This window comes from Lethenteron reissneri, unplaced genomic scaffold (assembly GCF_015708825.2).
Source record: "Lethenteron reissneri isolate LAM-NWPU_2019-01 unplaced genomic scaffold, ASM1570882v1 scaffold_121, whole genome shotgun sequence".
Taxonomy (NCBI): domain Eukaryota; kingdom Metazoa; phylum Chordata; class Hyperoartia; order Petromyzontiformes; family Petromyzontidae; genus Lethenteron; species Lethenteron reissneri.
In genome coordinates, this window is record NW_026890904.1 from 410,264 (window position 1) to 434,410 (window position 24,147).

The following is a 24,147-nucleotide window of genomic DNA, read 5'->3' on the forward strand; positions in this document are numbered from 1 at the left end:
TGACACCTTTTTTACAAGGAGTCATGTTTGCATTGACCACAATACCTGCAGTCGGAATGCGAACAAAAAACACAACTCTGATAATGTATGCACTGTACTTGAAATTGATTGGTCCACACCCGAGACAGCTTTCTTTAGAGCCTAGTCTCGCATGGTGTTGGACCAGATGAGTTCAAAGAAAATAACAAAAACTACGACGATCGAAACGTCGGAGTTTTTTGTAAATGTTTTGCTATTTTATTTGAACCTATCTATGTGATTTTACCGAAACACCCAAGAATACAAATACAACTTATTGGGTGGTCAGAATTCATCAGCACCAACCTGTATGTTGAGCCTCTTTCGCACCGTACGTAGCCAACCGTGCAAATCTGTAGGTCTCTCTGGGTGTCTAAAAATGTGACCCATTGTTACTTAAAAAAATTATGGCAACAAAGTGACACGTGATATAATTGAATAGATTTTAAGCACTACAACTTTGAATAAAAAGTATTGAATAAATTAACTAAAAAGAAATACAAAATATAAGCACATGGTAATTAAAGCAACAGTTAAAATGTGTTGGATTTAGAAATAGCATTCCAAATGATGAGTTGTATAGCCTAAATAAAATATTTCTAAATACTTTTTTTTCAAACACGCTTTAATGAAATGTACTGTCAAGAGCTGCCCCTCCCCCTGCCCCCTTTCCCCATCGCCCCTCTCCTTCCTCATCATCTGCCCCTTGGCGTGGCTCCCCAAGGCTTGCCGTAAAAAATTTCGTTTAAAAATAAATATTTTTAATTTTCAATTATAGAATATAGTCTTGTCATCAGTATGACACAAGTATACCAATTTTGCAGTCGATAGCACATTGGGAAGTGGGTAAAAATTGAGTTAGAATGTTTTGAGGATACGACAACAGAACGGAGTGAGTTAAATAGTGATACCTCGGTTCACGAACTTAATTCGTGAACTGACTCTGGTCGCGAACCGAATTGGTCGTGAACCGAGGCACATTTTCCCATAGGGTTCAATGTAAATCCGGTTAATCCGTTCTGACCTTTTTTTGGTTTTTGAAGCACAAAAATATGAAACAAATTACAATACACATTAGTACTGTACAGTATAGTAATGTATAAAGAGAGAACACTAACCTTGCTTGAGATGACTTCAGTAAGCACTCAAACGGGTGAACTGTACAATACAGTAAGTACAGTATTGTACAGTAGTACAGTACTGTATGTGCTAAAAAGCACACCAAAAAGCAAAAAGTCACTGAAAGTGTCTTCACAGCATTCGGAGTACTTCTTTCTGTGTCTCTTCTCTCCACGATCTTCCTACAGGAAGTCACGACCATGTGACAGCCTGGAAATAGCATTAAAATGGCCGCGGCTTCTGTTCGTGAACCGAAGCGAAGTTCGTGAACCGGAGCATATTTTTATAAACTTTTCTGTTCGTGAACCGAGGTATCACTGTAAAAGCGTGTAAAAATGGTGTAAATCCAAATAGATTTTACAAGGAAAAGTTATTTTTTTTATTTACTAAATATCTGAGCAATGGTAATTCAGATTTACTAAATATCTGGTGGAATCTTATTAATATTTATTAATGATCTGGGTGAAATTGATTTACATTTACTAATTGTCTGGGTGAAATTGATATAAGCGTACTAAATATCTGGATCAAGATTATTTGGATTTACTAAATAAAATACTTGTATTGAATGTCTGCCATAACTTTTTTATTTCTAATCCACCCAATATCATGCCTTCATGGTGCCACAATTCACTTGCGTGAAGTCAACTGATCACCATGAAAAAGATAAGAACTATGAAAAGGAGAATGTCAGGTTAACATTTATTTGTGCAATTTTGTCTCAACATGTTTATTCAACATATTACTTGTACAAATGAAAGAGATGCTATAAGAAAACAAAGACAGAAACCATGTATGTGTACAATAGGGATACAATACTGGAAGTATATTTATAATTTGTGGGCATTACAGGCACAGATTACTTTTTTGGATGTAATTCAAGGTTTAGTCTTGTTAGTGCATTTAAATTACGACAATGTTTTAAAAAAAAAAATCTGTAAAACTACTTTCATATTATTTCTTTTTTATATGCGCAAATTGAAATCCTAAGGGCCAATATGTTTTTCAAACAGCTAAAAGAGATTAAAACATCACGTGAATTGACTTGCATTCCCTGTACTTATACTAGTAGCCATAATCCACAATCCAGATGGACCTATCTTTTTTAACATGCACAATTACAAGCATGGCTTCCTCACAAGTAAACTAGCACAGCCTACAGATGTTCCATGCATCTGTTGCAACGCAATTCACGACTCCGAGGCAGGTTGCTGTTAGGGGCTCACGCCACGTTTTATTTAAGGGCTTACGCCAGGTTGTTTAGGGGCTTGCGCTGAACCAACACCCCTCTAGCCAATAACTCCCCAGGGGACGGGGTACTGGGATCCCTATACCCCAGCTAACCCGGCTCTCCACCCTGCCCCGGCCCAGGACCACCCCCAACCTCGGCCGGTCGGGCGGAGTAGCCTCCCCTAGCCTTGTGTGAGGACCAACTACCTGAGTCCCCACTCCTACCCCCGACGACCCCCGGTTCCGTCCCGGGTCCCCCTTTAAATACCCCCCTGGGGGCATGACGTCACCGTCCCCCACGGCCCGCCTGACGTCACGTCCCGCGACGCCACTCTCTCCGAGGGCACGCGTGATGTGATGTCACCCACTACACCTCTACACATCTTGCATCTATTCCTTTCGAACAAACACTTGCAATGGCCTAGGTCGGCGTTACATCAGAAGAAAGCACAATGTTAGAACACACAAGAAACAGTGAATTATCCGATAGCTTATCAGATGTATAGGCCTATAACGCAGAACTTTGACAGTCAGACTCGGTTATTAGACCCTATAAGCTATCTCTGCATAACAAGCTTTTAAGCGCTGCCTACCACTGCACTGATCTCTCGCTCTTTTGGATGAAATGGGCCCATAAAAAAAGGGACCTGAACAGTTAGAACGGTGACTTAACAATTCCCTTTCATTTCGCAAGGGTCTCTTTTCTTAAGCTAGTAGCTTATTCTTGAGGCTGTTCACTTTTGGGGACAGCTTTGAACATTCCAGCTTGAGGAGTTTCTGGAAGACTTCCAATGTGTACCTGAGCTCCTTGGGATAGGCAAGATTCAATGCATAAGCCAACCCAATGGGCATGAAGCAAGCCCTTGGAAAATTACCTAGAGCAGTCAGAACTTTAATGACCTCTACTTGATGTTGTAGATTTTCATACTTTGTACAGCAAGGTCATACGACAGTCTTCATCAACATCCTGAAATAGCAAGAACAATGTTTAGTTCAAACTGTTCAGCCAAAGGAGAAAATCAAAATGTAACATCTCCCAAACGGCTTCCAACCCTTTGGACGAGAAAATCTGGGGCTCTCAGCTATTGCACGTATTGCACCCCATTCACATCAGTGTTTTAGAAAAATCTGAGATAATGTACTTGTAAAAGCATATTTTCATATCATTTTCATTCTGCCAGTTGGTGAAATCAGATTGAGATGGTGAGCATTTAGTAATATATTTTTGCCATAGTATTTAAATTCCTTAATGAAAAATAACTGCACATACTTACAGAGGGCAATGATACTTACATGACTCCACAACTATGAAACTCTGTAGCTTGCCAATTACATTTGCTGGGAGAAATGGTTAATACTGTATTTTGTGATTTGACCTTCCCAAGACATGGGAGAAAGAAGAGTGGGATATTAACATGCACTTCTACTTGCATCATTCTCTTTTAAGAGTTGCTCTGTAGATTCCCCAAGGTACACCATCAAACAACGAATGACAACATCTCTGGTCATGTTGATGCTAGTGTAATAAACCTTCTTGAGACGGCTTCCGGAATCAGTCCTTTTTATTTTCAACTTCCACAGTTACACTTTACACACACACTCTCCGTTGCTGGCAGACAACGGAGAGAGAGCAGACTTCCCGCCAAGTCCCCACCGCGCACGTGGCACCCAGAGCCCCCGTACGCGCGTGACTCCCGCTCTTCTCGTTCCCAAGTCTGCTCTCGACTGCTCTCTCTCACTCTCTCTCTTAATCCCTTCGTCACGTGGTACCCCCCAGCCAATCCTCCATAGACAGCGTTGACCGTTCCCGATGGTTCCCTGTCAATCCCGGGACCACGCCTCTGATCCGGCTCCCCATTAGCTGAGGCCCCGATTGGCCAGGCCAATCACCCCTGCTAACATGCCGCGATCACGCCGAGGCCATGCTCCCTGGCTCATCCCTTATTGGCTACAAAGCAGGACCGGCAAGCCAAATCCCCACGTGAACCCTCTATGGCTGTTATTACACTAGGATTGCTTGGAGCCTAAAATGACAAATAAACTGTATATGAAGCTAAAACCAGCAACACAGCTTCTAATGAAAACTGGAAACGGAAAAATAGCTAGTCTGCTCTAAAGGTAAGAGTATTTGATTACCAGCAAATCTAAGGCTCACTGATTAACATGTTATGTTTGTTTAATCCATACAAAAAGCAAGGTATAAAATGTTGTGGTTTTATGGGAGTTTGTGCTATGCACTATTTCTTGGCTGGGACCAATGACTTCCTGGAGTCACAGCTGGTTCCCTGGAAAACCTAAGTAATGACAAAGTGTTTCATTAGACTGGTCCCTGAGAGCACAAAAAGGTATGCAATTATTTCATACTCTTTTTGTAGAGGGAATCACAGGCTAACATTGCCTCCTGTAGATTTAATTAATCCCTAAAAATTAAATATTAGCAAACAATACTCAGTGAAGATACCTTGAGTAGGATAGCCTGCAACTTCAACCCCATGGTTCCGCCCTTGGAGTGGAAGAGGCTCGGATGCCTGGTTGTGTATTCATCCAGCTTGGACATGAATTTTGATTCAAGGTGTACCGTTGTGATTCTCTGAAACTCGTCCTGGATCTGAAAACAAATAAGGAAATCGGCTATGAAGCCTTGAATATTGACTAGGAATATTTCTAATTAGCATGCACTTGCAACTCACGTGAGATTCTTCAAATAGAGATGGCCATCTGGCTTTGTCATCTATGCTGGGCGTTCGATTTACGATTTCGTTTCTTCTGTGTGCAAATGTTTTGGACATTTTTTCTTTTATCACTTGGTTGTTGTCCCTTTTCTTTACTTCAGTAAGCAACTGAATCCTCTCTTGTTCTTGACGCTCTTCATCCTGTTTTGCCGGGTAAGGGGGGAGCTAGTTTACTTCTGCCTTTCTAGGCTTTTTAAATCCTTTATATTAAGTTTGCGTGCTTGCTTGCTTGCTTATGACCGTGCAAATCTTTCGGTCGTTTTTAACCCACTTCCCATGATCCAATCGAGCTGACATTTTGCACACAGACTTGTTGTGCGAGACAATTAATGTTCGTGAATTTTTTTTCCAAAATGTTACACTGTTTAGGGAAAACAAATTAAATATTTAATTACCAATTGCTTAATACTGGCAGACAATCATCTGACCCATAGGTGGCAGCCATCTCAAGCCAGAGGACGAGAGGACTCTAGCCGCCACGCATATAAAGGATTTATAGTGAAAAATTTTGTTTTTAAATCCTTTATTTACGCTCTTTGCAGACTTCTAATCTGCAGGGCTCTTGCGCTTAAGTGAATTGCATATCACCTCAGGAACACCGTAGCTTCGGAGTTTGGTGTGATAATTTGCCATCTTGTACTTGATGCTTTGTTGCCAGCCATAGCAACCTGAAAAAATTAACCCGTAAAAACAAAGTTTTTCACCTATAAATCCTTTATATGCGTGGCATCGGTTTTATTTTATTATTCATTTCTGTTTTTCTTGCGTAAGAGTTTCATTTTAATCACATTGGTATTTTAAACTAAATATAAGGAAAGTCGTATGAGGATTATAAGGTTTTCAGTCTTTGTATGATTGTTTATATTGTACATTTTTGTTGTTTTCTTGACTAAGAAATTCATTTTCATTTGTATCACATTGGTACTATATTAAATTTGAGATTATAAATAAGGAAAGTAGTTATTTCAGTCTTTGTGTATGGTTGTTCTAAATATCACTAGCATTTCGATATGACGGAAGTTGACGCAACCGTTCCATCTCTTCCAACGCTGGTAAATTGCAGAACTTTTTGTCTTGCACTTTGGAGCAGTCAAGCTCTTCCAATCGAATTCTTCGAGTGATCTCACGCGGCTCAATGCGACGTATGCTTGACCTTTTGCAAAAACTTTAGATCCCAAGTTGACGACTGCTCGATCGACCGTTGAACCCTGCATCTTATGAACAGTTACTGCCCAACAAAGGATGAGCGGAAGCGTTCGTCTTTCTGCTGTACCTGCTGATAGTTTTGCAGGAAATTCCAGTCCTTGGTGCGATAATATGTTCGCCGATCTCAAAGAAATTTACTTTTGCATTGGGCAAATCTTCTGCATACATTTGTGCTCGTCGAAATAATGGCCAAATGTCTACAATTTCACCCATCGCACCATTAACGAGTCCTTTAGTAGTGTCGACATTGTATCGAAGCATCACCTTTGCTCCGACAAAGATCGTCAACTTCTTAGGCAATCCCCCGGTCTTGTTAATATCTTCCGGAATGCGCCTCTCTATGTTGATATTGTCAATATTTTTGATGGCGTCAGAGATTCTGTCTGCTGCCCAGAGATTGATATTTTTTTACCTTGTTGAAGGTAGTGTCGAAGAGCTTCGTGATTGTGTTCATCTACCAGCGCGTTGGTTGGATCGATGCGGAGCGCTTTTCCAATTGCGAAGTCACCACTTAGATTCCTGTCGACTTTTCCAATCAAAATTGAAATGTTCCGACTTTAGCTCACCTATCCGCAAGTCGTTCAGGAGATAGATAAAAGTTGTATCCTCGCTGTCGCATGTTCTGGACAAGTTCGCAGAATGACAAAGTGCGCCAAAGATGAGTTGCTGGTTCCGAGATCCTTGGTTGATGAAACACAGCACTTCCTCGAACTGGTGGGAGTTGCATCAAGTCACCGAACAAAAGAATATTGATACCTCCAAACAAATCGTTGCTATCCCTAAGTTGTTGCAAACGGGAGTTCAGATGTTCCAACATTTCGTATGGAACCATGGAGATCTCATCGATGATTAGAAATTGAGTTTCGCCATTGAAATCGTAAAGATTTCAAGTAGATTCCGGTGAGATTGGGTAGTTTTGTCAACTTGCCATCGCGTTGCACCGGCAATTTGAACATCGAGTGAAGAGTTCGACCGGAGATAGCTTTGCTGCGATACCAGTAAGAGCACCAACTTTCACCGAATCCATCTCCCCACAATAGCAACGACGAATCTGCTCCTTGATAAGGTTGAGCGTGAACGTTTTTCCAGTTCCAGCACCGCCAGCGATGAACATTCTAACGCGATCGAGTGATCCTCTCACCTGTTTCTCGATGCTTTTCGTGATAAAGTTGAAGAGATCTTTTTGGTCAACATTCATCTTTGTCAACGATGCTTCAAACTCGTTGTCGCTTGGCCTAATGTCGTTATTATCATCTTGACCGATGTGATCAATGTTGTCATCGATAACTGAATCCGGCAATTGGATAAAAGCGTTGGCCTGATTAATTGCGTTTTCCAACTGTCGGTCTCGAGCACGATGAATCTCCAAGAGCCTGCTTGATTCTTTGAGTTGATCTTCTCTAGCCAGAAACGCATCCTTTGAATCACATCCTCTCAACGGTTCAGTCTCATCACGAAACGGCAAGTATTGTGCCAGAACTGTAATAGTAGTTCTCGGGATCGTTGGCTTCTCGGAAGGCTGGCACCCGTACGACAGCTGGGCGATTTCTGATTTTCGTTCCGTCTAAAAGAGTCAACAAACGCAATTGTCGAACTTCTGGAATATCATCATGCATCTTGGTCCCCAATATCTTCTTCATCGATTACTTTGCCGTAGTGAGGTTCGAATAACATAGCAAACTCCATCAGAGACATCTGCTCAAATTAATCAATTTGATGAGGATCTTGTGGACGGTTCGTATATCGCTCAAAGATGTTCTTGCAATAACCGGCAGCTTCATCATTCACGAAACGGAGAACTTTGTAGCGCTGTTCAGGTTTGCGCGTGCTTTAAGAAAACGCATCGGCGAGAAGATTGCTTCAAAAGAAGATGACACAATCGAAAGATGCATTCACAAGCAGAGACCTGTCGCTCTTGTAGAATTTTCATGCAAATTTTAAACAGTTTTGCTGATGTGCTACTTTCTTCTTGGCGTATAATTCGAATTGCATCTCTCAAACATGCAGACATCTCTGTGGGCTCGTTTTTTGAACAATATTTGGCGAGATACATTGTGATTGATTCGTTATTTCCGCATGGTTGAATATCCATGTTGCCCCTCCAACATTTTAACAGCTTCTCATTATAATTGTTGATAAAGTTTTCATCTGGATTTCGTTTCAAAATACACATACGACCTCCGTTTTTGATGAACTCGTCAGACGTATTTGCGACGATATGAGTTCTTTCACTTGAAATTCGCGGAAAGTTGAAGCGACATTCAATGGAACGATTCTTATAGCACGTTTGGGTGTGGTGATGTCGTTGAACACCACTGACGAGAGCTTTCATCTCCGGATCGTCTGGTAATGCACACGTCATGACTTCATCGATTTGAGCGATGCCTTCTGGAGTGTCAAAGCTTGGTGTTCCTTCGATCCAAACCAGCATGTGAAGATGTGGCGATCCACGATTCTGGAACTCAACGCGCCACCAATGATCAACCAACTTTCCACGGAGAATTGTTTCATCTGATTTCAGTAAAGCCATCATTGCATTGACTCGAATCATGAAGTGACGGCTCACGACGATCGGAAATTTCTCAATGAGTTTCTGAGCATCATATGTGCTTAAAGTTGTCAGATCTTTGTCGGGATTTCCATCAGCAATCAACGGTGCACAAATCATGTCTTTCCAATGGAGATCGTTGCAACTGAAAGTTATGAAGTAATTTGGCTGGCCCAAGCAACGGATCTGTGCAATGAGCTCGCTCTGAACAGTATTCCAATACGCCATCGAGCCACGTAAGTTCTTGACATAGAGATGAACGTCTTCCACCATCTCGTTGTTTTGGACCTTCTTTCCGAATACACTGATGTTGCTCGTTATGCGATAATACTCGTACATTGAGAGAGCGTAAAACAGATCATCTGTGCGCTGAAATCTTGTATCATTGCCCATGATACGTGATTGAAAGTAATCCAATGGTGAGATTTGCACCGGTCGAGTTTCTTTAAGTCCGTTAATACCATTGGGGAAGAGATGATACCAAGCAAACTCCTCAGCTTTCAGCTCCTGTCGATCGTTAACTATGTTGTCGGTAGTCTTTCTTGAGATTTTGAGCAATTCGCGTTGACCGCCATCGCCTGGAATTCCTGTGGAATTCCTGTTAACCCCGAGTCTTCCTGCGGTTGACGTGCATCAATCGATGTCATAACAGAAGTTTGAACAGGAATTGAATCCACTTGAAGTTCACTTGAGGGTTGGGAAGAGAAATGAGTTGGATCAACTGGTGAAATGTGTGATAGCTGACCATCATTGTCGATTTCAGGCTCTGAGTAAATGACTTTCGAGTTCATTTCGCTCTCAATTATGACGTCAATGTAGTCGAGTGTATGCAATATTTTTCGATCCTGTTGCTCGCTTACATATGCGAACCAATTCATCGAATGTGCTGCATTCGATGACGCACGCTCGACCATTTGCTGCAGCTGCAGCAGCTCCTTTTGGGCCACATCAGTGCGAATCGGCGAAGTAGTACAGGTAATTGATATTCATAACAGCGTAGATCTTCAAGTTCGCAATCAAAACTCCTGCTGAATAGTTGAGAAAGTGTCTGTAAGCCATCAAATAGGCTGAAACCGACACCTCCTGGAGGATTTTTGATCTTCTAAACTGCCAAAGATCACTGGATCTTGATCGTATTGAAGGGAGAAGGTGCCTCCAAACATTGTAATCTCGCTCACCACGACATGGAAGTTGTTCACAAGAAGAAAACCGCTCTGAGGAATCGATCGCGGATCGGACAAATCTCGAACTGTCTCAGTCTATCCGACTCAATCAAAATTGCATTGATTGTGTTGGAGTCCCATTCAGAAGGCGACAGAATAGTTGAACGAATTATTGCTCCAATTTCCATTGCACAGCACTGCTTGCCTGCGTTGTAGCCAAACATTGGATTCGCTTGATTCTATTGAGCCCAGATGATTGTCGTTTATTCATTGATCTGAATACGACTTGGGAGCTTTGCCAGTGGTGCGGGAGGCTGCTGTACCCTGATGAAACTTTCAACATCAAGCTGCGTAGTACTTGTGACATTCTGAACATCGTGATACAGGTGGCTTTTAGCCTTCAGCCACTTGATTGTATTGCTTATATTGTCACGTGAAACGGTGAACTCGCGTGTTTTGTCGAGGTTCTCCAGAGTTTCGGTGATAACAATCAATCCAGCAGACTCGGGAGAACGAGGAAGCATCGTTGGCAGCTTTTCAGTTACCTCGAAAATGTCTTGTGCAAACAACTGCTTGGCCTTTAAATCCATACTGCCCAAAAACGCCATCATATTTGATTTTCAAAAAAGGGATGACTCGAGTGAGCAATAGAATCTCCACGTGTGAGAACTGCAACCTCCTGAGGAATAACGCCGGGATCAAGATTGTTCCAATATACTTTAGAAGGATGAGTTGTCTTCTTCGACCTCAGATGTGTCTTACATCGGTGACACAAAAGCAATGAGTTCTTGTTTGAGAGCTCGATGGGAAGATAATCAGGACAGCTGTCATCAAACCTGCAGTTGGCGACTTGATTTTTATAACATCGCTTGTGACATACTTCGCAGATGCAGTCGGCGTAAATACAAACTTTTGAATCAAAAGCTTCCGCTGTTGCGTTGATATTTCGTCTTTCTTCATTAGCACGACTTTTTTGAGCGAGTCGTGAAGCACGAGACAATGGAGATTCGTTGCATCGTCTTTCTTCATCTGCACGACTTTGTCGAACGAGTCGTAATTCATGAGATGATACCGATTCTTCACGTAGCCGTTTTGCAGCGGTGTGACGTCGCTTCGTGAGTCGTTGTTCTCGGGACGATGGTGATTCTCCACGTTTTCGTTTTGCATCGGTTTCTTGTCGCTTTGTGATTCGTGAATCACGATCAGATGGCAATTCATTTTGCTTCTTCAATTGACGCTTTTTTTCTCTTTCGCAATCCGGCGTTTCCGTTGCGTCAAAGTCTCACACTTTCTCTTACTCATGTCTAAAATGATAAGAATTAAGAATTAATGAAATTTGAATCACGTTAGCAACTATGGATTATTATTATACTAGCAGTTTAGGATGGACTGTGGATTGAACTTACTTGAATTTAAGAGAAATTTTACTAAGAACTTTGATTTCGTTGCTCTTGGTCTAGACAGGTCGAGAAGAATTCTAAAAATCCGAATAATTAGTTAAGCCAGATAATTAATTGATAATGAGCGATAATACCTCGTTATTTTTGGAGAATCGAATGACTAGAAGTGATCCAAATACACTTCTCAAATGTCGATGTTTTGATATGAGGTGAGTTTCGATGAATTCTGAAAGACAAAACTAATAAATATCCAGAGAATTCATTGAATCCAACGCTGAACAATCTTACCGTTACTAAAAGATATCATTGGATCATGATTGATGTTTGGTGAACATAAAATGTTAAAAGTTGCGCAATAAGACGTAGATCTGGATTGACCAGGCTCTTCTCTCTCAAAATATAAGTCTGGTACAGGAATTTGGACGATGCGTGTGGAATTTATGAATTTAGCTGAAGCAGTAAAACAGAACTAAATATTTTAATTATTGAAATTTCATCAATGAAAACTATTATGATGTAATATCACCTTCGATTCACATTTGAGCCTCAATTCACATAATACTGACCAAAAATACGATGACGAAACTGAAAATTGAAGTTTGTTTACACTATGAATACGCAAGAAAAACTTCTTCTTCTTCTTTAGTGCTGCCTAACGGCGTGTGCGACTTCACGATGTTATTGGTCCCGGTCTAGCACGGCGTGTAGAGTTTGTGCTGTTAATTGTAGCCATGTGTTGATGTTACCGAGCCATGTCGTTTTTGGCCGTCCTGGTCGTTTTTTCCCTTCGATTTTTCCTTCCAGGATTTGCTTTAATAGCTGGTATTTGTGGTCGTTTCGGGCAATGTGGCCTAGGTAGTAACACTTCCTGCTAATGATGGTCTTCAGCAGTTGCCTGTCAGTGCCCATATCTTGCAGAACTTGTGTATTGGTGGTTTTGGCTGTCCATGGGATTTTCAGCATTTTTCGATACAGCCACATCTCGAAAGCTTCGAGCCTTTTTGTTGCTGTTGTTGTCAGTGTCCACGTCTCTACTCCGTAGCATTTCAGTGTGCGCAGTTTCAGTGATGTACTCAAGTTGCGGTCTGCAAGGAGTGTTTTCCATTTAATAAATGCTTGCCTTGCTTGTTCAATTCTGCTCTTGATTTCGACTTCATGGCTCAACTGATCGTCAATGATTACACCAAGGTATTTAAATCGGTGTACTTGTTCCAATTTTTCGCTGCCCAGCTTGATTGTTATTTCGCTTGTAGTTCGGCTGACCTTCGTAACCTTTGTTTTCTTTTTATTAATTCGTAAGCCCCATATTTGACTCTGTGGCAACCTCGTCCAAGATTTGTTGTAGGTCTTGTTCTGAATCGGCCAGCAGTGCAGTGTCGTCGGCATACCTGATGTTGTTGATGTATTGTCCATTGACTTTAATACCAATGTTTTTATCTGCTAGTGTTCGATCAAAAATCTGCTCGAGTAGATGTTGAAAAGACTGGGTGAAAGTGGGCAGCCCTGTCGTACACCTTTTTGTATTGGTGTTGGGTCTGTCAATTCGTTGTCATATTGGAGTTGGGCTGTTTGCTTCCAATAAAGAGCAATGATGAAGTTGATGTCGTTTTTATCTAGTCCCAGTTGTTTTAATAGAGCTGCTAGTCGGTCGTGGTCGACTGAGTCAAAGGCTTTCTCGTAATCTATGAAGCAGATGTACACTTCTTTCTGATGTTCGTAGCATCGCTGTAGTAGTATCTGTAGACAGAAGATTGCTTCTCTTGTGCCTAGTCCTTTGCAGAAGCCAAACTGTGTTCTTCAATGCATTTTCGCATGTGGAGCGTATGCGCTGTTGGATCACCTTCAGGAAGACTTTCAGCACGTGGCTCATCAAGCTTATCAGTCTGTAGTCCTCGCATTTCCGGCTTGTTGCTTTCTTTGGTATGGCCACAAAGATGGATTGTAGCCAGTCGGATGGAATTTTATTGCCATTGTATATTTGATTGTACCAATTAGTCAGTTGTCGTATGTTGTTGCTGTCTAATAGTTTGAGCAATTCTACATGGATTGTGTCGGGCCCGCACGCTTTGCCTGACTTAGCTGTTTTGATTGCATGTTCTACTTCTGATGTTAAAATGTGTAGAGCGTCTTTCGACATCTGTTGGTCTTTTTCTGCAGGTGTTCTCGCGGCGCCATAGAGCTTGTGTATATAGTTTGTCCAGGTGTCCATTTTTTCTTGTTTATTTAGGATTGGTTGGTTGTTGTCCGCATACAAGGTAGCTGTTGGGGCTGGTCTGTAGATGTTACCAGCTTCTTTGAGCTTCTTGTGCAGAGTAAAATTGTCATGTTTTTTAATTAGTTCTTCAATCTCGGCGCATTGTTCTTCCATCCACTTTTCTTTTGCCTGTCGGATTGCTTCTCTGATCTTCTGTTGCATTTGTTTGTACTTCTCCAAGTCATTATTTTTGTACATTCTTCGTTTGCTCATTAAATCGAGAATATAATGTGTCATCCATCGTTGTTTCTTTTTCGGTGGCTGTCCCAGCATGACTTCTGTTGTTTCTGTGATGCATTGTTTGAACGAGCGCCAGTACTCCTGAACATCTGCTGTTTCTGTTGTTATTGAGCGGATGCTATCGTTGAGATGTTGCTGTACTTGTCTTTTATCGGCGCTGTTCTTCAGTTTCTCCAGGTTTGCTCGTCTCGTCTTTGTACATTGTATTGATCGCAATTTGAGTCTTATTGTAGCTGTTACTGGGTTATGATCTGACGATATATCGGCTCCAGGGTAGGTTTTTGCTGTAATCACACTGGACTTAAACCTGATGTTAATTAGGATATAATCGATTTGGTTCCTGACGATGTTGTCGGTGTCTTGCGGCGAGGTCCACGTGTACAGTCGTCGAGGTGGTAATTGGAACCACGTGTTAGCAATACTGAAACGTTCTTCTTGGCAGAATTGAACCAGTCTGTCGCCTCGTTCATTCCTTGTTCCTAGTCCGTGTTCTCCGACAATGTTCTGCATTCGACCGTGGCCAACCTTGGCGTTGAAGTTGCCGAGGATTATAGTGATGTCTTGCTTCTTCAGCGGCTTCAGCGTGTTGGTTAGTTGCTCATAGAACGATTCGATTTCATGATCTTGTTTATCTGCTGTTGGAGCATAAACCTGTAGAATGTTCACGTTGACTTTATTGCCTGCTAATTGTAGTAGTGCTTTTCGTTCTGATACTGGTGTAAAGTTGTTGACTTTATTCGCTAATTTCTTGTGTACTATAAAGGCGACACCGTATGTTTGTTTGGTGTTTTCTTCTCCTCCGGAGCAGAAAATGTGGTGTTCGCTTGATATAAACTTTTTTGTTCCAGGCCATTTAAAACTAAAACTCTCAAACTGTTCAAGAATGTCTTGTCAATCCAGCATTCCGATGTTACGATGTCCTCTTAAGTTTCACAGATAATTATTACTATGCAGATAATCACATTTTTAATTAGACACCATTGTTTTACTTTTTTCACTTGTTTGAACTTCACTAGAAACTAAAATTTAAAAATGCCAGAAAAATTTAGCAAAATTTAACGCTTTTTTTTCATTTTTAAAGTATTACCGGTACTGGCGCAGAAACCTTTGGATTAAACGTTTGTATGGTTCACAATTTGAAAAAGCCGTTAAATTTCCATTAAAACTATGTAGTATAGTTAAGTCTGTGTGAATCCATAATTTGATACAATTCATTTTATTTGACAAATCGGCAAGCCAAATTTCAGCTCGTTTGAGTGTGACACATCCAGAATAATTTTCTGTGTTTAGGAAAAATATATGATTGTGTGTGAAATCTTTTTTCCTAAAAAGTGGAAAATTTTTGAAAAAATTTTAGCATTTTTTTTCACGAAAATAAATTTTCACACACAACGAGTCTGTGTGCAAAATGTCAGCTCGATTGGATCACGGGAAGTGGGTTAAACGACCGAAAGATTTGCACAGTCGTAAGCGCGCAAGCCAACTTAATATAAAGGATTTAAAAAGAGCCGGGTTCCTTAAGAAAAGGATATTTCCCGACAAGTGCTTGAGCAACTTCACTTATCGGTGCACTTGATGGATAGGTTGTATATTCATATATGGTTTCAGACAACTTCTCAAATATGTCTGCTTTGACCTTTGAGGTAGTCAGAAGTGTTCCATTCTTCTTGTAGTCTTCAGAGGCACTTTCAAGGTACATCTCGGTTTCGTACGCAAACAGTGGAATGGGGACCTGCTTTAGCCATGGCTGGCATCGTTCTGTGGTACTTCACCTGGACAAGATAATGGTGTCCTGTGAAGAAGACGTTTCAGTACATGACTGTATTTGATGCAGTTGACTCTACATAAGATGCTGACTCAGTCAGTTGACTATTGACCAAAGGAACTGCCAACTTTCATTAACTAAGTTAAGAAGATTTGGGGCAGCGTGAACAACCTTTATGGTGTCTTTGTATTTAATTTGGTCACTTGTGTTGTGGTGCAAAGATAACTCGGAGGAAGATCTTCTTTAGGGGCTTACGCCAGGGGTTTATTAGGGGCTTACGCCAATAACCGGCTAAGGGATAATATACTTGTCTCCAGGGGTAGGGGTCCTAGGCTCCCAAGAACAACTAGCTTTCCGGGCTCTTTCCTCTGCGCCGGCCGAGGGATCATTCAACATCGGCCGACCAGGTAAAGTAGCCACTCCTATTGCTAGTGCTGGTTCCCTTCTCTGCTCCGTCAGCCCTACCCATGGGTCTAACTTCCACCCTTCATGTTCCCGGGCACCTGCGACAACCCCGCTCACGTCACGGGCTCCAGCTTAAGTACCCCCGGGATTCCTGATGGAAGGACCAACTTCTGAATTCGGTCATCAATGATTACTCTGAGCATCATAAGCTTATAGATCAAACCAGACATACACTGAATATGTAATGAAGAGCCTAGAGTCACCGGAACAATTAATAGTAAAAAAAATATCTTAAGAATGAATAATATCAGATAATGTAATTTGTCTGCATTTCATATTCAATTTCAGAATACATTTGTTTCCTGCAATACATCGGTTTCCATTGAAATAGCTAGTCATGAAAAACAGGACACCACTTATATTTCCAGATAAACGGCAACAATACAGACATTGTAAGATGTAAAGGTTAACATAATTTATTTAAATTACCTAAAATTAACAACAGATGTGAAGTTTGAGTGTAACCAAGCGTTTCCCTCCCACATTGTATGCAGCCAAGGGGTACACATCACCAAGTGTCCACTGCTCCAAAAGAGCTATTTTCCCAGTGTCCTCCAGTTGAAAAGATCTTAAATGCTCTTCGTACCAGGCAGCAAGTAACTTCGCAATGAAATGTACACGGTTGTCCAAAATGGCCATCTGAATAATATCAGCAAAGTCGGGTAGTCCACCAGTAGAGCCATAGGACAAGATCATTCCCACAGTGTACCTTGTTCCCTAGTAGGTGACAGTGTTAGCTAACTGCACAGTAGACAGAAGCAGTGATGTTTCTCTTAAAGCTTCCTGGATGTCTGAATGAAGCACATCTAAAGGCACTACAGAGATTTTTGTGACACAATGCCTGTTTTCCAACATTTGTATGCCATCTACATCTGATGTCTTGTAGAAAGGGTCACCAACACATTTCTGAAATTGTTAGTGTGCCTCACAATTGCTTAAAGAAGCTGTTTAGCGTCAAACCGCATTGTCCATACACCAACCAGAGGCCCCATATTCTTCAATCAATGCAGGGTAGTGTTCCAAAAAAAGTTGTGTTTGGGTGTCGATCTCTCTTCAGGAAAAACTGATAAGGATCTTTTACGATGTTCAGATAATTTAACGTCAAGGAACGCAATCGTTTCAACTGTGTGAACAGGGGCAACCACCAATTCAACTGTCTTTTAAAGTCGGAAGAACCTGCCAGGTAGAATCAACCTCAGGTACCCGTGAACCAACAATGAGTGGCAACAACCATATTAGAGCCCAATTTTCATGGGCATTTCCACCTATAGTTCTGCCATGAATGTAGTTTTGAGGGATTGCTTGAGGGCTGTTGGCTTTGTCCGAGCCCTTATATGGGAAACGTGTGATTAACTCGTTAAGCACAGTTAAACTGAAGTACTTCTTGGTGAAAATCTGAAAACACAATGTTAGTTCCCTTGGGACTATGCCTTCCAAAAGGTCATGTAGTACATCTGGAGGGTACCCAGACTCAAAATGAAAGTGATTTCGTTTATCAGTCAATGGACACGACCGCTTTACGCCAAAGCAATGCGTAACATTTTGATTTTCTCTCAGTTTGCACATGCAAACTATGTTCCTTCTTTGTCCGAGGTGGAAACACTGGTCTGCACTTCGTGTGTCTGGTACTCTGAAGAATGTCCAAGACAAAATCTACAGATGTACGGCCCTGTGAAACTTTCAACTAGTCCACTGATTGAATGTGCACCGAGATTGTTGGCTACAACACAATGTACAGTTAGGCCGTAAGGTGAACTAGGAAAAAGTGGCTAGGAAATGATTTTCGTTCCCACACCTGGGAACTACTTAAATGAATTTTTTCATAGACAAAACCATTTTCGACTGTTAAAAGTTCTCCGCAAAATACCCTGCAGTTTTTTTTCAAAATCCACAAATGTATATAATTGTGAATTGGGAAAAACGAAAATCTTATGCTGCTGGTTTTGTTTGTAACTTTATTTATATACATTTTAGCAACACCAAATATCTCTCAAACTGACACTTATACATGTACCTAAACACTTGAGACAGGTTTTGGTGCATTATATACTCAAGTGTGTAGACCATGAAATATGGCACATTTGTAGAAAATATGCTTCAACTTGACGGATTGGCACTAAGCAAAATTAAACAAACATAAATTTAGCAAAACTAATGTTTTGTACATCAAAAATTTCAGTAGGTACTGTGTAATCACAGAAAGATACAAATATAAGCACACTTTGGCCCAAGTTGCCTGAAATGACTCGAAATGCTACACTGTCCCCTTGTTTTGGAATGCTGCCAATTTTTTTTATAATTCTACCACAGATTCTTTACAGCTCAATCACCTTAAATTATAACACAGCGCATATTTACTCATCGGTATCATCCCTATCACTATCAGAGCCATCATCCCATGTAGGTATTCTGTTTCTTGTGAAACATTTGCACAATTTTGGCACCGACAAATCAGTACAAGACAGTTGCAGACATACAGGAACATCTTCCAGTCTAACATTTGCTATGCTTGCAACTGCAGTGGACTGCCTGCAACACACTTTCAGGGGCAGGATTTCTAGTCATCCAGGCCACTGTTAACTCCCCATCCTCGAGGTGCCATCCATTGCCAACGCCTGAAGGGACACACATTATACCTTTCAGAGAATGTCTCATTATGGCTGCTTGGTAGTTTGCCCTTTTGCATTGTTGGTACAGGGCGTCACTTGTCGGGGGCATGGATAGTTCTGGAAAAGCTGACGATGCCATACAGAATGCTTTGTATAGTCTTAGGTTTTTTCGGTAAAGTCACGTAGGTAAAAATTTAAATTAATAATAGTAAAAAACAAAATAAAAATTCACGACGTTTCGGAAGCAACACAAGCCTCCGTCTTCAGGTGGAACCGCCACAGCCACGACATCTGTATCAAGTAAATGAGAGATCACAAGAAATACTACCCCGTATATATAATGGTTGAGGGGGGAAGGGCCAGGAACGGCACACTTTTTTATTAATATGGTAAGGTGAGGCTTAAGACCAAGAGTAGACTGCATAACAAAGGACTGAGCCTTTGTTATGGAGAGGTGCGGTTTGTAACTAACACATGGCATACATAACAAAAGTGTGAAAAAAGAAAGCAAGTAAAAACTTAAAACTGGTAAAACAACAAACTGGCTGTCAAGACAACTATTACAGTTTATTGATAGACAGCCAGTTTGTTGTTTTACCAGTTTTAGTTTATACTTGCTTTCTTTTTTCACACTTTTGTTATGTATGGCTGTGACGGTTCCACCTGAAGACGGAGGCTTGTGGTGCTTCCGAAACGTCGTGAATTTTTTATTTTGTTTTATTTTACTTTTATTAATTTAATTTTTTTTACCTACGTGACTTTACCGAAAAAACCTAAGACTATGAATCCTTGCAGTCACGAAAGTTTCAAATCTAGAATTAATGCTTTGTATCTTGCATCGTTCACATTTTCGGCAGATGACTGGCCATACAGGTGGCACACATATGTGCAAAGTAGCTCAAAGGTAGACTGGTCTAGGTTAAAACTGCTACCCAGATTTGTAAAAGCAGTCAGATATTCCTCTTTCTCACAAGCAACAGAAAATGCCTTTCTTTTGCCTTTGCCATAAAAGGCACTTGTAGAGTCACAACCTGAGAAGGTATGGATCCCAATAAGTGCCAAACAGACACTTGTGCCAAGAGCTGACGACACCTTAGCTAAGTCAATGAGCCTTGTTTTGTTGCCAACCCCCCGTGAAAAAATACAACCTACATGGTAAATCTGGCTTCAGACTTAAAGCAAATCACTGCCACATCAGTATCAGGGCTCTTGATGACTACAGTTTGATGTTCCTGTGCAGCATGTTGTGCATGTAAAAACACCCTGGTGTCACATTCCTCATGATCACATGTCAGATCTTCAACAGCACTGAGAGTATGTAAATCCTCCATTACAGTCACGCAGTGACACAGGTCCCCATGTGCTATGTACAAGCTTAAGTCCTTTCCCACAGTAAGATCAGCCTCTCGCCACACAACATAGAAGAATTCTGCCAGTGATTCATCTTCTTAGTTCTTTCGGTAAAGTCACGTAGAAGGGAAGTAATAAAATAATAAAAATAAAACATAATAAAATAAAATAATTCTCACGACGTTTCGGCTACAACGCAAGCAGCCGTCTTCATTCTTCACCTGAAGACGGCTGCTTGCGTTGTAGCCGAAACGTCGTGAGAATTATTTTATTTTATTATGTTTTATTTTTATTATTTTATTACTTCCCTTCTACGTGACTTTACCGAAAGAACTAAGAAGATGAATCCCTGCAGTCACGAAAGCTTTAAATCGAAATTCTGCCAGTGCTTCTTTGTTTGTTCCATCTGATAGAAACTTTTTCCATTGTTGGTGTCTTTTGATCCCGTCCATAAATTTTCACCAGTTGTGTACCACCACCAGCTCTACATGACCGTTCTAGGTTGTTAATACTTATTTTTGGATACTGGTCAATCACAAAGTCTATCCGTCTACAGTTGTGTTTCAGAGCAAGTTTGACTATGTACTGCAGTATGGTCTCTGCAAGCTCTCCAGAGGTACTTTGTATTGACCGAATGGCTTGAATGACTGCCATGCCATCAAAGAGAATAGCTCCATCTGTCGGAACTTTGTCAACTAAACAGTCTCCACCTTTGGTTTCCAATAAATCCATAAGAGCTGATTTGTTTGTTTTAGCAAGTGAACCATCAGCACTGCCTAAAGGATATGACATTTCCCAAGGAGTAAGACAGAATTTCCCGCAGGTCAATTTTTCTACTTTGACCTATGACGAGTAATCTGGAGAATAGTTTCTTGTCGGCACGTAGAATCACTTCCTTGCCTGCTGCAGATTTCTTCTTTGTCTTTGCTTGGTCACGTAAGGTCTTCAGTTTTTGTGTTTTGATGGGAGCAAATATGTCAACTGATGGTGATAAGTCTTTGGTCCATAAACTCTTTGACAGCATTTTCCCCCTTTTCCGGAGCTGCGAGCAAATCCCACATGATTTCTTCAGCTGCTACTGTCCCAGAGCTAAGACACCTAATGCCATCTTGGTGTGTGTCAAAAGGATTCAGCATGGAATCTAGGGTGGAAATTATTCTGGTCACAGCCCTTTCATCAGCATGAATTCGTGTGCTGTCAAGGTCTTTTCGTTTCCTTATATCGGGAGATTTACCTGCCATTGCCTCACATTGTCTTGCTATGGCAGCCCTTTCATGTTGTGACAATATCCAGTGATATGCTGCAGCCCGATTTGTGTTAACCCTATCCAACCACCCTTTGTCTTGGAATCTCTGTTGCATGTTTGCTCTGGCCTGGTCACAAGCAATCGAGGCAAATCCATGGACACTTTGAAGTTGGACAGTCCACTGGCCTTTAACACTGAGCTCACTGTGGCAAGAAGAATGTGTGAGGGGCAAATTGATCATTTCCAGCCAGTAAAAATAAATACCGAGCATAATTTACACGATCGTACGCAAAAAAATCATGCCATCAAGCGCACTGTTGACAGGTGAAGCTACCAATCCGATTCTCGTGTTGCTCTCGCAAATAGAAGGAGTATCTGTACCATGTCGATGTATGAACTCCAGAAGGCAAACGTTGGGCTTTCTGCACTTCTTCTTTAAACAAAGTCTTAATATTTCGAACACATTTTGTCACATTTCTCATTTGCACACAAAACATCCATTGTTCTGTACGGGAATGCACATTTGATCTCATTGATGACATCCAGACACTCATATCTCTCCTCTGGTGGCAGAGAATCTAAGAAGGTGAGAAGTCTTATGCGTTGCAGACTCTCATACAGAAGTTTGTGTGCCTTCATGCTGCGGTTGTAATGATGACCACTGATCACGCCATTGATGGATCCTGGGGCAACAACTTCGGACTCAATGAGTGTCTTGCAGTCCTGCATCTCCAAACCTTTTTCCTAGAATGCTCAGGTAGGACATGCATGTGTGAAATTCACCTAGTCTAATCACTATACGCTGAGTAAAGGCATCTTTCCAGCGGATTTGCTGAGCTTTGGCATATATAGCTTGGTCAAAAACTAACACTATATGGTCCAGTTCTAGCTGGTTAGCAATTTGGACACTTCGCTTCAGAATTGTTTACTGTTGACATCTCTGAAGCCTCAATGACTGGAAGTTTATACAGTGCTGACTTTTGCAGAGTGCCATCACCTCGAAGTAATGTATGGAAACCTGTCCAGCTTGGTATTGTGCATCTTTCAGCATCTATGGACTTTACAAAAACATATGCCAGTTAAGTTTGTACAGCAGACAGTGTTCAATTTGTATGTGTCCGCCTGTAATGGAACACTTTCCTGATGAAACAAGTTCTGTGGTCCTTGTCTATTAGACTGATGGTACTGTTCGACAGGGGTGCTAGGGGGTACTTTCAATGAGGAAACTCCCTTCTGTAGTGGTTGTCTGTTGACACAGGTTCAACTACAGAACTTTGCAGCATAATCCCATTTGTGTGGTGGGTAGTTCCACGACCTGACAGTGTCTCCTCCCCAAAGTCAATATTGTCCCATACAAGTACTGTAGGAACCTTCTTTGAGAATCCCTTTGGTATTTTGTCTCTGCCCTCTATTAGTTGAAGTTGGGCAAGGCTAGTGTCGAGACTGACAACTGTGTCCCATGATGCACAATGTCCTAGTCTATTTAGAAGTGACACAATTTGTGATGAACCTGTTAAATGGTGAACCGTTAGACCAAGACACAATGATTTAGGGGTCTGCCTCCGACCCTTAGATGCAAGATACACAATATCTTGACAGATATATATCACTTTTAGGTTCAAATCATCTGGAATATAAACATAATGGGCCAGTGTTGGTTCCTCAGTTGCACCAATAATCCAGGAAATCAGATTGTACAGTTCAATTGGAACGACAGATTTTGCCTCGCTCACATTTAGGTCATCTGATGTGGGTGGCCATGGGCATTTCATACCGGGAGAGTCACACAGAAGCATCTTTAATATTAATGCCGCACTGTAAAGTGTCCTCGTGTCCTCTGCGGTATTGACGGAGGCCATTGAACTTGGTCTTTGTGGACCAGCTTTTGCACTAGCCCTGTTTTCACAGTCACTTTCACTAGTTACCTCGGTTGACTGTTTCTGTACCTGATGGATGATGTAGCCTGTCTATCAGCTTATCTGCAGACAATGTCTCAAAAAAAACCATCTCACTTATGTTGCGCTTCTTGGGGGAGTGAAACACCAGCTGGGGGAAATCACGGGCCAACCTCCTCTTCAATTTATCCTGCCTGAATAAAAAAAAATAGAGTGAAACATGATCACAATGGTATAAATAAAGATATATTCACACTGAATTTGTTTTTAAGTTAAAATACACTGTTAACAGATTCTACACGTTATAATATATGATTATTATGAATTCCATTTTTGTTAGAAAAAGAATGTTGCATAAACGTTCTTTCCAAAGATTCCAAAGACATTTGTGGTATTCAAATTACCTGTAGTTTGAAGCATCAAGATCTTCATGTTTTTCCACTAGATTTAAAGAGATCCTTCTTAGCTGAGTCATTGTCAACACCTCTTGGTTTACAATTCTATGGCGGATGATCCTCTCACAGAAGATCTTGTAGCTGGCATCGAAGGTTGGCTCATTTCTGAAAAGAAAACACATTAAAAACAGAAAAGATGTATTACTTTATGTGCCATAACTATTGCACAATGGCTTCAATTTTAAATGTAGTATAAATAGTAGCAAATCGAAACCTGACAAAGTGATTTGAGATTTTTTTTATTCTTCAGCAAGAAAATTATTTCTAGTTTCTTCTACCTTAACAAATCACTAAACATTTTTTCATTTTGAATTACTGGTGCAATAGTCATACAGTCAAGACTGTGTTTACAGACAAATCGACAATATAGATAGTCAATGCTTTACTTTTGAAATGTGAAAATGTGAGGGAATTATTAATTAATATTTCTTAATATAAAATATGAATAACTC